The 16,035-nt window shown below is 33.7% G+C and overlaps 1 protein-coding gene across 1 annotated transcript in view; it reads right to left on the reverse strand.

Moving 5' to 3' along the window:
* Positions 1–16,035, reverse strand: part of LOC132549611 (transcription factor LBX1-like) — a 31,408-nt gene that overhangs the window by 652 nt on the left and 14,721 nt on the right. The gene's annotated exons all lie outside the window — the stretch shown is intronic.

A 16,035-nucleotide genomic window follows, 5' to 3' on the forward strand; every position in this document is an offset into this window, starting at 1 on the left:
ATACAATAATAGTCGAGAGCACTTTTAAGGTTCGGCAAAACAAGTAAGAAATACCATTCTGATTGCCAGCAGTATTATTTTTATATCAGTTATTTGAACATAAAAAAGACATATATGGATGCAGTTTTAATGCGTTGATGAATATTAATGTATGTATTATACCAAGCGTAAAGGTGGATTTTTGTGGTCTCTGTTGTTTGATGGTAAATGTTTTATGAAAGCAAAAATGCACAAAGAGATAAATTGATCGATATATTTTAATACATTTGACTTTAAGAGTACACATGTATACTAGCCTTGCTGCCAGTTATCTTAGTGAAAATGACATTCAATACTGCCATGTACCCTATACTGTATATCTTTACTTGTATGGCTTCCCATCATCATTGCTAGTCATCAAAAACAGTTTCATGATAGAACTAAAAATTGACACGAAAAAAGGAAATTGTTATATTTACTGGTATCAAGAACGTATTAAACTATTAAAATGTATTACCAAGTTCCAGGTTACTGTATCGTTGGGTATTTTAGTGGGGTAATATTTCCGCTTTTTCGCGGTACATTAACGTGATCGCGAAAATTTAATTCATTGTGAATGAAAATCACAAAAATTACTAGCTATACGGTATCATGTAAGTATTCAACTGATTCGTCTTAAATGTTAAACACAATCGGCAGTATAGGGAATACCAGTACAACTCTTGCCATGTCTTTTTTAACATAAGAAGTGCAGTGGTTGTATTTGTAAGCTATGTTGACTTTGCAATCTATGACACTGTTGTTTGGATTTTTCCTAAAATAATATTTACTTCAGCGTAATTAAATGAGAAATTTTCGTTCATCGTTCACCTACGTTATCCATCAGTTAACTTGATATAATATATATATGTATATCTAAGATGAATCTCATTTACAGAGAAGTCACGTGCCAGAGTAACATACACCCTTAAAACAACATTAAAGGTTGTAACCATGGCCTTATATCAAGTTTTCTTTGTATAATCTATCTTATTTTCTGATTAAAGAAGAAAAACATTTCCTGAATAACTAAATGTCTTTAATCTTTAAGGGGAAAAAATGACCTTTTTAGGTTTTTTTGTCTGTTCCTTTTGTTAAAGAAAGATCTCATTCTAATTGTGTTAGTCTGATATAAGATCGATTTTGTCAATTACCACAGTAACGAAAATGATTGTGTGTTCGAGCAAATACCATCGATGTGTCTAGAAAACCTAAGTGGCGCTATAGGATTACGTTAGAAAGACTATTGTAGACAATGGAAGATATATATATTGGGTTTAGTTAAGCATTAGGTATTAAATACCTAAGCGCTGTCGTCTTGCGATCGTGTTTTGAAGCCAAAACGATATATTTACACTGACAGTGGTAAGATAAGCTTTCAACGAAGCCCTTGAAGATGTATACATGTTTTTGTCGTGTTTGTTGCCGACTATACCGACCAACCCAATTACAGAAGCATATCATTTGTATTGAAAACGGTTAATAGAGAATTACTGTTGCTTCAAATTTGTGGTTGAACATTGCAATGTCCCAATTGGCGGCATCTTCGGGGATTTTTTTAGTATTTTAATAATGTTAGAGTTAGCTTGTTACGGTCTTGACGACAGCTAACAGTCAAGCTGCCAAAGAAAATTAGATGTTTAAATTCGCAAATGAAAGAGTACATAGGGCTTGTAGCCATTTCAACAATCCATTTGTTCTCCGAATAAATCAAGTGCGCGAGATGGTTTAATATGCACATAAAATACGACTTATTGAATATCGGCTATCAAGGAATGCCAGCACTAGGATGGCGTGCTTTATTGCTACTGTTACTAACACCACAGATGTATGAGGAAACATTGTTTTCAATGTTTAATGTCTGAACCTCTAATAGGAGGTGAAGAGGTCCCGTGCTTGTGTGAGGTCCACGTGTGTCGTTGCTGGCCTGTCAGCATTATACTGAGCCTAGTGTGTTTTTAACAGAGTATCAAGCCTGTCGCCTAGACGTATACAGTGTACCATATGGCTCTTAATTTTCACTTACATTTTCCATTAAACTATCATCATTACCATTTTTATTAGTTTAAGGTACATTGCTTCGGTCAGACATCAGATAAAAAAAATGTTCTTTTTCTTAAAGGGGTGGGGGGGATGGGGTTTGGTGGTGGTTTGGGGGTATGGTTATGGAAATGTAATTTTCATGACTTTATTACATCAGTTGTTAAAATTTAAGTTTAAAGGAACCTTATATTCAATATACGAAGATAAATATTTCTATTTAATCTGAATATATGGACACTGAGAGAAAAAGCATCCTCAAAAACAGTGTAAATGGTTAAAGTATGAAGCTTAAAACGTTGTGAAAAGAAGAACTCTTTCAAATACAGCATGTACCTGTTCTTTATCGGTTCTCTGTATGTGTTTTTTTCGTTTGTTCATATGTTGTCCTACTTTTTTAAAATTTGACGTTGGATAATGATTATGTTGACATGTTAATATTTTCTTGTTGTATCTTTATTCCCATGCTCTTTACACATAACCAGCAAATATACGATTGTGATATAAATTGAGTTATTGAAAGTATTGTCACTTTTGCATCTCATCGACGTTTACCGTACATTTAACGTGTCTTATAAAAACATTTTCAGAAACACCTAACCTGAAGGCCGAGGTACACTTAGTAAACTTTCCAGTTATTGCCCCAAAAAAGTCGGCAGGTGTTAACATACGTTCATGTTAATTAAAGTCATCAATTTAATTAAAATTGGAAGTTTTTGTTTAAAGATATGTTAATAAAAGTTTTAAAAATGCGTATTTCACGTGAATAAAGACATATTTTCATATGTCGGTATGCAGTTTTTTTCATTTTGTAACTAATTAAATTACGGGCTCCCTTGAGAGTGTTCAAAATGCACACATGTATATTATTTGTAAATGAAATCAGTTAATGTAGAGGAAAAGCCGAGACTTTTAGTTGGCCTTAGCTGGGGTTAAATATGATGGTAAATTATAACAATGTTTATGATAAATACGTTAGATGCTAATTTTGTCATTTGTTTGTTTCATTTTCCTTCATCTGACAGTTTCATGAAGAAGAAGACATATGTACGAATATTTCATTAAATTATTCTAAGGTCGGCTTCGTCAACGTAAGACTTAAACAAACAGCATGTACTTTTCTAGTTTAAATCAATTTTGAGAATTAATGTACAGAAAATGCAAAGTGTGTCTTTGTTTATACTGACAGAAGGTAGATTTAGGAAAAATTAATGAATGCTATTTAACATAAAAGACTTTTTATTTTGTTAAACAACTACAGCGTGGAAAAAGAGAATGTATCACAGTGGAATATAGACATGACAACTGCGCTATGAACTTGTCATCCATGCCCGCTTCTGCTCAGCTGACAGAAACAAAATGGCGATAGCTGGACACCTTGAGAGTTCATGGTAGTGCAACTAGATTATACTTGCCGTTGCTGTCACGGATAATACTTTATATTTTCATTAGCTTCATTCAGGGCATTAGCATTAAAATATCTTTAGGAAACAGCTTCACAACTCTAACATCCTAACAACTTATGACAGCTGCGGTGCCATCAGTATCCAATATGGATGTTAAATGACTAAAGAGCAAAAGTCTTACATACTAATATCGTTATCTCGAAGTCGTGCAACTCAGGAGACCCCTTTTAATTCGAAGTAATTAGTCGTTACCAGCAAAACTTCTCGAAATCTCTCAAAATACTCTGATAACTCGAAGTTTCCTCATAGTTCCGTCGACCTCGAGGCAATACGGTTCGACTTTACTTGCTTAAAAAGGCAGGAAAGTGAATATCGCATATCTCTGGGTTTTTTTAATTTCAGAATTTGACACAAATACTGAAAGTGAAAAATACAGTCGTTTGGTGATAGGTTGATGCCTGGGTTCTGGGTGTAAGATCGTTTTATAAACGTTATTGCAAGGATTTGAAATTTCAAAAGTTTAAATCATCGCAATAACAGATGTTATCTAAAAAAGGAAAGTCCTAAATATTTTAATAATAATAGCAATAAGGTTATTTAATATATATCTAAATATGACATTTCTTCACACTATTCATATGAGCTTGTCCTGTGTTTGCTAATTTCATGTCATGTTTTTTGATGTTGTATTCACATTTTAGAAACATATATGTGTTTCCTCTTTCTAATTAGAAAAATTTAACTCCTTGTCCTTAACAACAGAAACCCAGGTGACAAGTCACAGGTGTTGATTATAAGTTGATGAACTTGTGTATTTATTAAACAACCTTGTGACCTTTTATGATAAATGGGAGTCCAATTTGACAGGTATGGTCAGGTATATTTGAAACTGATCCAGAGTTTACGAATATAATTGTATTTAGTTGTTTGTCGTGGATCACGTTAACGAGATCTACCTTTCTAAATGTGACAAGTTATTTATGCATAGGGATATCTAGCTTAACAATTCATATCTTGTAGAACACCACGCCTATCATGGAACGAGATATTGCATACCATTAAAACTAATTTAATCTGAAACAGATCTATTTCAACCTCCTCCAACATATTTATGACCAAAGCTAACTATTAACAATGTAATTTGACTTTAATTGCGTTACCAAATATTATATAAGCCTCAGAAGGCCAAACAGAAAAGGTAACTGACACTTACTCGCTCTATCTCTGACCCGCGTGCATTCAATTTACAATGATTTAACTAATATGATTATTTCTAAAGATATTTCAAGTGATCTTTTGTATATCTGACACGAAATAGAATTTATGCAACTTGCATAGAAACTTATTTACGACTAATCCCTATAACGTTGTATTTTTCTGCTTTGTCACAGTGACCATGTGTGTGCCGTATGTTCGTTGCAGAGGTTTTTTCTGTTTTGAGATTGCAGAACAACCTATAATGGATGGCGTTATAATGAACGATGAAAACACTACAAAGTAGTCTAGGGTAAACTGTATGGATGTAAAATGCACACTTTGTAACACAGAAACATATGTCAGTTGACTTAAAGGGAATCTCTTTCATTGATCTTCAACGCAATGAGTTTCTTTTTGTTCTTCTCCCAGTTTTAGATTTTGAATAATTTCTTAATCTGGTCACTTCCTGTTTTGCATTCGGATGTCATTCTATATGACCTTATCTGAGTCCTTTCGTCCTTGTCTTTGTCCTTCCCTCTTTAAACTTATCTAGTTCCATTTTTTGTCCACCGCTTTATCGGCATATTGTATGTGTAACTGTTTGGATGTCACGTTATTTTTTAAACGTCCATCTCATAGTCTATGTTAGTCTTTCTATCACTCTTGGTCTCTAGTTTTAAGTTGACCTTTCTGTCTACATAACCTGACAATGTATGTTATATCCTTTCAACGATCCATCCATCTTTTATTCATTCTGGCTATCTACATTTTCCATTAACTTCCTCTGTCTTTCAATTATCCCAAATATCACCCTCTGTTACTATCAACTTCCTCTGTCCATCTATCTGTCTGTCGTTCGGTCCAATTATCACCGTCTATTGCTATGAACTTACTTTGTCTATTTCAGCTTCCTCTGTCCTGCTATCTCTCTATCCCTTTACCCAATTATCACCCTCTATTGCTATCAAATTTCTTTGTCTATTTCAGCTTTCTCCGTCCTTATATCTGTCTATCCCTTAGCCCGATTATCACCCGCGGTTTTAAGAGTCGTAGATACATCAGCTATAGGTATTTGACAGCCTGACAGGTACTAATCATCAGATTAATGGAAAATTCTACGATCAGAGATACACTGATCTATCACTTTGTGTCACCTCTACCTAACTAGTATGGATCACCTTGGTGACCCGTATGTACATCATTCCATGCTTACCTAGTCAGTCTATATGATAGCAACATCCATCAGGTGATATCATGTTTACCTACATGTAACGCTTACATGCATCAGCTGTATGCTTGCGATTCAGAAATATACGTGTTTCCAACGTTACCCTTCCTTTATCATACATAACATTACAGACTGCTAGTTCGATATCTTGCCAATTTGACTGAATAACTTTAGATGATTTAAAATTGTAAGCATTCCTACCAAGTTAGCAACTTTTCTGAGCTATTTATGAGTAACTTTGAAATATCATGGAATTTTACAGCGGCCCAGTTTACACTTTTTTTTCATTATTATTGTTTGTTTGTTTGTTTTTAACCTTATAGTTAATTAATCTATCCTTATTATGTTGAGAAGTGTTCTATCAATACATGTTACAGTATATTTGGCTATTTGTGTAAACAAAAACACAATCTTTTTTATGTATGTATAACACTCCGTTATCGAAGTCTCTTTACACACCGTGAATGTGTTTGGGAAAGTTTGCATGAAACGTTTATTCTAAAATAATCACACTACTTGTAAATGCATTTCTTTCATACAAAAGGATTTCAAATCTTTATAATAGTAATAAATACATTATATTTATATTGCTGTTGTATTCCTTCATATAAATAAGATATTTAAAGATATATCCAAAATCCAAAGCGATCGAAAAGAAAGTCACAATTTAGACGGGGAGGCGCAGCAGCCATTATTGAAACAGCGAAAATATCATATCTCGTAAATAAGAGTATTTACAGTTGAAGACCTGTATACAAGCTGGTATTGACTTACTGATATCCTTAGTAGGTGATATACGTGTCATCATTTAATGTAAGTACAGATTTACATCACCTGAGTACTACCTATATGGGTGAGGATGGTTGTTAGTCAGTAGATAGAACGAGCCTTAAGTGACAACCCTCTGCCGATATCTCTGATTGATAGGTCAAGTGATGGACACTAAACGTCTACGATGAGTTTGCACCTTTAGTGACGACTTAAGGAACGAGAATAATACGTCTTCATCTCAATAATGATGACCGCCATGTGGGGCGTAGGGGTTAATGTGTCCAGTCAAACATATACCGTATAGGTCATATATGCAATGGAGCGAAGCAACGGAACGATTGGAAACGATTTATAGGCCTTCTCTATTGAGGCTTGAAGTATATTTATCGTCTGAGTACATATATTTCATGGTACATAGTAGAATGAAAACGAATTCCAATAATCATCATTTGCATTAAAAACAGATGATTTTCCTGTTAAGAATTTGCGTATTTTTTACCACGATATGCATAGTTTAAAGAAAATTTACAACAAAACAACGAACTAATAACGACATTTTGCCGTTTCTAAGAACTTACTTTGTGTCTTTTTTGTAATATCTTTAACCAAGAACTGGCAGCATATTTTACTTCAATGCAATATTCATCGCATTTAATTCATAATTCATTTCTTAAATTGGAAATTGATTTCTTGAGTAATGTGTGTTACCATTTGCATGACAGCAGACGTGCTTGATTTCATTTAAAAATAATACGGAACTATTATACCATAATTAATTTCAAAACGCTCCCATATTCTATCGCTTTCAGATTCTTTAAGAATAATTATCTCAATAGTTCAAATTATGATTAATGTCCAAAATATAATGAGTGGTAAATGCGAACTGTTCGATCTTGAAATTACGACAATTCGGCCTTGCCTCGTAATCATCCCTTTGTCATACTCAATTATCACGTGACCACATCTCGCAATCGTTAATTAACCCGGGACCTCAGAGTTTTCCACAAAACCTCAATTTCTGACCACACGAGATTTCCTGTAGTGTAGTACTAGACCACGGGATGGCCAATTATTAAACTTCATTATGAACGGGTTGGGAACGAAAATATGGACATATTTAAATCAAATTCCTTATTGAAAATCAATCGATAAATCTATCAAGGAGAATGGAATTGATATGAGCCAACACAACATTTCTACAACTCATCACAACTAACAGATCTCTGTTGCTTCATCATTTCTCCTTCATCCAAAATCCCTCCAGGATTTGATAAATCCCTAACTACTTATTTGTAACTCATCTCGCGTTTCCTTGCTGAAAATAGCTCACTTTATGCTTCCTTATTTTCCTGTCTAACTATCCCGTCCTAGTTACAATATCCTGTCCGATCCCCTGACTAAGGCTCACGCTCTGTACTATTCTGTCTCCAAACCGCAATAAAGTTAGTGGTTCTTTGTTGTGACTACTAAAGAAATATCTCTATTTTCGTCACACAGTTTCGGTTCCAAACATTTTTATTCTAACTCTAAGCATTTTTACCAACAAACCTTTTCTCTCCCCCTCCTCCCCCTTCCTACCCCCTCTCACATCATTACGACCACACGTACTACTTCGAATCATCTCCTAAAATGTATATATAGAATGTGTGTATTGTCAATCATTAATTTGTCATGAAACAGTCAACAGTTAGTATAAATATCGATATCTTGTTTACAGCTGATATTCGCGACATAAATCCATCACGTACCTGTCAGCTCGACATCTCAATGACGACCCGCCAGTTTTTGAATACTAAGTGGACAGATCGGTTAATCATAAGAAATTCCAAACGTCATTGGTACAATGAAAGATTAGATGCGATCGAAGGTCAGTTTGTGAACTCGGCTACTTAACTCCCTGTGCGTATGTTCGGGGCAACAGGTGATGGGCTGTTTTAATCGGATCCGTTTTAATACCAACTTAACAATTCGACTAATTAGGATGATGGTACCTTCGACACGTCCTGAGAGAATAAATTTTGTCAGTGAAATTTCACTAAACATTTCATTTAAAATGTCATGATCTTTGAACATTTACAATTCGGTCGGTTCAAAGTTTTTCTTAAATGTTAAGAGTAGGTATTTAACCTATAAATATATATTAAAAGTACAGTTATGATATACTTATCATGATGAATTTATTTTCTATGTTTCCAGGTGTTAAGGACAAAAACTAATTATCATAATACGAAGTTTCCTAATACAATAAACCATCGAAGAGAGACTTTGAGAGGAGAGAATTTGAGAGGAGAGAATTTGAAATTTGATGAGTTGACAGTCATAATTCATTTGGGAAATAATTAAACAATATGAAGTTCATTTATAATGAAAATACCGTTATACAAATAGTGTTAAAACATCTAAAGTACATTTTCGATTGGTAGCAAAAATATCTATCAGGTTTGTTTTAACTTTGAATAAAACAAATTTAAACACAATATTGATTAAAACTGCATTCAAAAGAGATACAAACTTTTCTGTTTCATTTAAGTCCCTAATAGTTTAATGTTTGATCGTCGGACTCTCTGTATTGCACATGGACCACTCTTTAAGCAACTGAGCTGAGACAATGATAAATACACAAGATCATTTCACAAAATATTTGTATTCTACAGTTCTGAGAACACATTTCAGTCAATATTGTATTTCTATACTTCAATGTTCAATGCGCTCTTCACAATTATTTGATTCACAAATACTACAAAAATTATATTGTTTTGAAAAATAAATCATTTAAAGTTGTGCTTTCAGACATTTTAAAGCCGTTTTCTTTCATAAAACATTTCAACAAATAGCCAATCCTCAACTGTATAAAAAGAATCGACGGAGCAAGTCAATAGAACCGTGTATCCAATGTAACAGAAAATTAGCAATCGCAATGATTTTGTTCTCAAGAGCCTATATGGGCTACCGGGTACAAAATAGTTTTCACGTAGGAGAAAAAATAAAACTTAAAAACGATTCACAGGTGTTGCAGAGTGATCTCTGTGTGACGTAAATATATGAACTACATAACCCGTGAAACAAAGAATGAAATGTAGACTAACCCGCTCGATAAATGATTCAAGCTGAAAGCTATGTGACGCGGATGACGGGATGCGCCACCTTAAAGATTAATACTAATTACCGGTTAGGTTTTCGGACATGATTCATTCCGGAATCCGTATCTTATAACTTAGATCGCTATCGACGAATGCACTATGTATATATACTAGTCTTGTTCTAAGTCATTCGCTGTTGGTTTGATCATCCCTCTGGGCAAATGTTTACGGCCTGACACCAACCGTGCGGTTTTTGATACCAAGGAAAATAATTAATCTATAAAAAATAAAAAAGTGATTGCTCCACCAGTGGAAAAAAATACAGCCATTTGTAAACGATCATAGCAAACCTTCTTATTCATCGCTTCTCGTACCATCAAAATAGAAGGCTTATTTTGAGTCCGAATTTATCAGTCAAGGAAAAGAGTATTATACATATTCATAATATATATACATGTGTGTAGTAAATAAGTAAAAAAAATAGTTATTTCTTCTCCTGTCAGTTATTTTCCTAAGCTATACAACTTTATCACAATTAAACATTTCAGAAATAAAACTAGGAATTTTTACCGAAAAATATGTACATAAATGTGCTATGTCTAGAAAACACAAGTACAAACAGTTTAGAGATATTGATGAGACAATATGTCGACTTCAATTCAAATATGGCAATTTTCGTTTACACACGATAACTGCCGTTATACATGACAACTACAGTTCATAAATGATAACTACAGTTCAAATATGACAACTAAGACAACTATAGTTTTTAAATGACAAATATTTTTAAGAGAAGGTTTAACATTTATAGCACTTGGTTCTTACAAGCTTATCAGCTGATCTGTTATTTAATTATTTGATTATTTGTCTATGTGTTTATTTTCATTTCATTTAAAATGCATGTTTATTTATTTGTATCAGCACTAGACACGTTTCATCGAAAAAAAATAGTATTTTTGTTGTTTGTATTCTCATGGTATTGTTGTATTGTAAATATCTTATATCTAAATGTAGAAAAAAATAAATAGTTTTTTCTTTCACGGATGAATATGACGTTAATTGATAAATAAACAATGACAGTATCATGATAAACCAGGAAATAGCTGTGTGTGGTTTACGATCTGATCCTAACACTATGCAGTCATACCTAAAATATATCATATCATGTAAATCCTGAAGCCTTGCATATCAACATCAGTGAAAAAAATCTGTCAGTATAGTTATTTATCAAATGACCTGACTACAGTTTATTGCCAAAACAAAAACAATAGGATGAAACGTGATTCACGAAAGAATAAAAAACATATTTCAGCCATCATTGATGTGTTATTATAATGTAACACTATTATAAAAATCACCAGAGATGTCTCATATTAAAAAATGAGATATTTTTTTTTATTTTCTTCGTCAGGGTGTTATTACAAGCATTAATGGACTTGTAACAATCGATCAGCCCTGTCGCATGCCTTGACTGTGGTGTTAAGCCACCATCACTGTTCGTATATAGAATGACACGAACTCGTCAATCAGCTGAAGACCTTACCACATGACCAATAGATCGACGGATGATTGATAGATTTGATGTCCATATCAATCCATAGTGAAGGTATTGACTTTAAGTCAACCATCACTCACAACATGGTACAGGTAGTATGACTGTACAACACAGCAACTACATCGAGCATTTCAAAAACCCAGGAAGTCAGTGTTTATTTATTTCATTGCAATTGTTTCTAATGTTATTTTCTCAGTGTTATCATTGTTCATTTCTGATCAATTGTCCCTTATTGAATAATGTTTGCTAGTTTGAAATCAAAGTATCATATTGTTACTTTGAGGGGGCGTGGTTGAGAGGGGGATTGGGTTGTGTTCTTGTCCTTATGTGTTTTAGGCTATTAAATCCTTGAGCGATAAGAAAAATAACAAATATTCCCTCCCGAAAAGCAAGCAAACAAACAAACAAAACAAGCAACCAGATATGTTAAAAAAATATTCAAAGTTCATATTTCTTAATAGTATGCATACTTATGAAATCAACAAAGCTCGTATAAAAATTGAAATCTTACAATATTTACAAACGCCAGTTGATCTATTGATAACTGGTATTCCCGATCTCGCCCTCAAACCCATTATACAGCGATACAATACCTCGACTACTTTCACTCCAAGCGGAGAGATAGGGTAATATATATTGTACCTTTAATGAAGCTATATCTTTCTCTCTGAATACCGTAAATATTTGCCAAATTTGAAAATCCAGTGTAAATTCATACGTGTCATTTTACACGTGTTTCTGACACGCGTGTTTTCGTTTACACAGAGCGTATCAGGCGTATGTTTGATTACAGAGCTGTTGTGACTTGTCTTATTAAGTGACATACAGTATAACAACTATATTAGGGTTGTCACTCCCACAAGCCTACCATCACCTGCCACGTTATCGTACGATTTAATAGGGAAAAAATGAAATACGGTTAAATTGATTAATCCGCGAGGAATTGAAGTCAATTTCATCAACGTGTTATGTAATCAAGAGATCGATACATTCTATTCATCAAGCACTATTTAAATACAGAAAAATATTGATTTATATGATAAAAATATTATATCACATCCTTGATATAAAATCTTTATTTGACAGGCCACGTATTCCATTTAATCTCGATATACATTCTCAGCTCTCTCGTGCGCCTACGTTCATCTAACACCGATCCCATATTAGTTGTGTTGATAGCAACCAATTTATTGACAAATGACATTGCTACAGATTCGAAAGAATAAATGTCAATTAAATATTTTATCAAGACAACCTACTTTGCCCTGATTGATGATGATATATTGATCAATCTTTATTTATTATTATTTATCTTTCTTTTATTTTCTTTTTTGCTTTTTGGGTTTTTTATTTATAGTTATTATTGTAACAGATTGTAGTTTAATTTTAACAGTAAAAGCAAAAACAAAAAGCATTTTAAATTAATTGTTGTAAAAGAGAATCACTTTAAACCCAGAGGGAACTGTTAAGCAATGTTTTATATCTTTTGTTATAATACCCGTACGTATCAATTCCTTGTTTTGAAAACGCCGATATCTAGACAAATATTTGATCTGACCTGATCATTTAGCAGATTATTTTTCTGTTTTGTTGTTTTCTTATTTCATAGAAAGTATGGTATTTACAATGCCACATCTAAGGAAGATGACAATTTAGCATGTTTTTATTAAAGTACAATAAAAGTCAAAATGTCATAAATTCGTTTTAAGAAAATGATTATTTATCAAAGATCAAACAAAATATTTGTATTTTCCTTAATCAATAAATACTAAAATTTGACATCATTTTCCCGCAGGTGAAGTCATATACACCTTTTAAACATAATATACCCTTTCAAAAGTGACGCCGAACGTGTGAACTCTAACGCGTGGTTAGACTTGCTGAGCCTAAGGCTTATCTGGACACTTCTACCGTAGGCTTGTACAATATACCACCGACCCCACAACAAGTTGTAAAAGCAATACGTTTTGACAATAAAGCCAAGATGACCGTTCGTCATGGTTGAACTGTCGTACTTTGATCAACGTCTTAAAGCGCCTCGTGTTAAACGTGATGCTACCCGCGGGCTGCCGTAGAGTATAATTAAATTGGTGACAAATGATATGTCCATTTACTATAGAGCCATTAGCAATTGTAATGTGATTGACGGAGAATATGTTTCAAACAAAAGATAAAAATCTTCTTTTGTATCGTATTTTGAAAAGAAACGTGTCAAATTGATTTATTATACGGAAAGATTGAAATTATATTATGAAAATGAAAATATCATTATATATGTATATCATAGAAAAGATTGTTATTTACGTCTTATAATTAAGATAAACATATTAACAGATAAGTAATTTTACACCTAGAAAAGATGAAATGTATCTTTAAAAATACATTTCAAATACGTATTTCCATAAAACACGTGGACGGAGATTTCTTACTACATTACCTCCCAATAACACTTTTTAAGTAATGCTCTATTTGCAGACAGATGTATTACAATGATATTAAAACTCTGTGTAATTGGCACTAAATGTATAAAACAGAGACATATTACACATTTAAACCCCTACGAGGTAAAATTTACAGAGAGCTGAGAATTTCACCAAGGGACATGTTCAATCTGTAATATCCCATATCACAGCTTAGGAACATCGTAGACCAACATTTAAAGCCAATTAAATAGAGACGATATTTATCAACCGGAATGGTTCATAAAGATCTGATTCCTCCCTGTACATCCATAGCATTAACTCATTGACATTTGAATGGAAATGGCTCCCCCAAGAATCGCCATTTAATGCCGCTTTGATCGTAATGCAAGTTATAAGGACGTTGCTGGCTCCAAATATTTCCCGCAGTCTCTGCGCCTCGAACTATTATTTCTCATTTAAGTAGTTTTACAATAGCAATCACTATATATCTAGAGTAAGGACGATGAAGTACGAGTAATTAGGATTAATTAAAAGAAAGTTTGAATCATTATCTTTGCACGAGTCTTGAGAAGAAGCTATATTTCATTTTCAATTTTTTTTTGTAAAGTGCTAAAGAGTTAAAATATCAATAGCCTTTCCCTACATGAACTTACAACATTATCATGAACAGATATTATAAAAAAAGATATTAAATATATATAGACACAGTTTGTTCCGGATCTGCACAACACAAATAGTTTATGAGGTAACAGATGCGAAGGATTGATTTAATAATAAACACTAGACGCTTTTCCGCACAACATGTAAATTGTTGCATATTTTGTGCATTGTCATGTAGTTTCCACCCCTCCCGAACATGCTTCTTAAATCCCTTCATATCGGCCCTCCTCCCCTCCATACACACCCTCTCAACTCACAAACTTTATTAACATGTCAAAATCTATTGCTGCGCTGAATATCGATATTATGAATAAAGAACAGTGTTAAAACTCCATAAAACAATCAAGCTTGTAATAAAACCCAGAAGTGATATCAAAATTAGAACGAAATGAACACGCATGCCAGTCACAAAAGCCAAATCTTTGATTTATTTTCAACGAGTCTCCTTCCCTTACCGTCTGTCTTCATATTAAATTAATTGAGCTCGTTCCCCTTTCATCACAAAACTGCACATGGTGCTGTTGCATTTTATTGTAAGGATGAAATATTAAATGCTTGAAAGAGTGCAAAAGTTGAAATACTTAATCATGAATTTTATTTTGATGCAATAATATATTTATTCTTAATTGAACGCTTTCCTTTTTACAGTTGACATGTTTTACCAAAGGAATATATTCAAAGAGGTGCGAATTTGGTGAGTAAGCCTTTTATAGAGTTCATGTCAAGTAAACTCTCTATGCCCCCCTTTATTCTTGTAATCAAAAAGGAATTCCATCTTGCATAATTAAAACATCATCGTATGGTTAACGATGTAGACGAAGTGTAATCACATTTCAATCTTAATAACAACACCAGGCAACAGAGATTTGACTCGAGTTTGAAATTGCGACCCAGTAAATTATGTAAGAACATGTGAAGGATATAGACACCCAGTTCTCTGAAACGTCAATCATCTTGGTAATCAATGAAGCTCCCGCTCAGCAGTATGCAAATCATCTCGTGGATTCAGGAAAATTAAGACTCCTTTCTATTCCTCAGAGAACAATTACAAGAGTTTACTAATGAGCTCTTCACAATCAAGCCTAACATGTCAAATTTTGAAACAAATGCCTATTAGTTTGAAATATATTACACGCAAGTGGGTTTCAATCTTGTAATGATATTTCCAGTTGCAGCAACAAACAGCTACACGAGCGATGATCATAACAGGTTCTCGCCTCCCGGGTTTTTATCTTTGGCCATCTTGCCTGTCTCGGACTGGCAAAGAGGTCGACCGCTAATTGCTTGGGATGAATGGTCGTACTAACTAGAGCTAGGGCGAAAATTGGCTGTCTAGTTTCGTGTTGGATCACATGTTCGACACGGGCCGAAGCAGTGTGCGACATTCGTCACTATTTTGCAGACAGAATACATTTGCCTCTACAAGTCTCTTGCTGGGCCGGAAGAGCTCGCCTTTCACACAGTATAGTTTTGCGGTCATTCCTAATTATTCCTCAACTAAGATTTATAACACAAAAAAAGAACTAGAAGAAAGTTGATGGGCAAAATCTTGTTGTCTCCACGGGGGACGAGGCAGTTGTTTTTTAACTCGCTTTCGTGAGAAAATCGTTCTCGTCTTTTATTGGTCTTACTGAGGTTATAATGAAAAAAGCCGAGA

Source organism: Ylistrum balloti, unplaced genomic scaffold (genome assembly GCF_031769215.1).
Source record: "Ylistrum balloti isolate Yb309-2 unplaced genomic scaffold, AGI_CSIRO_Ybal_v1 Utg370066, whole genome shotgun sequence".
In the NCBI taxonomy this organism is placed as follows: domain Eukaryota; kingdom Metazoa; phylum Mollusca; class Bivalvia; order Pectinida; family Pectinidae; genus Ylistrum; species Ylistrum balloti.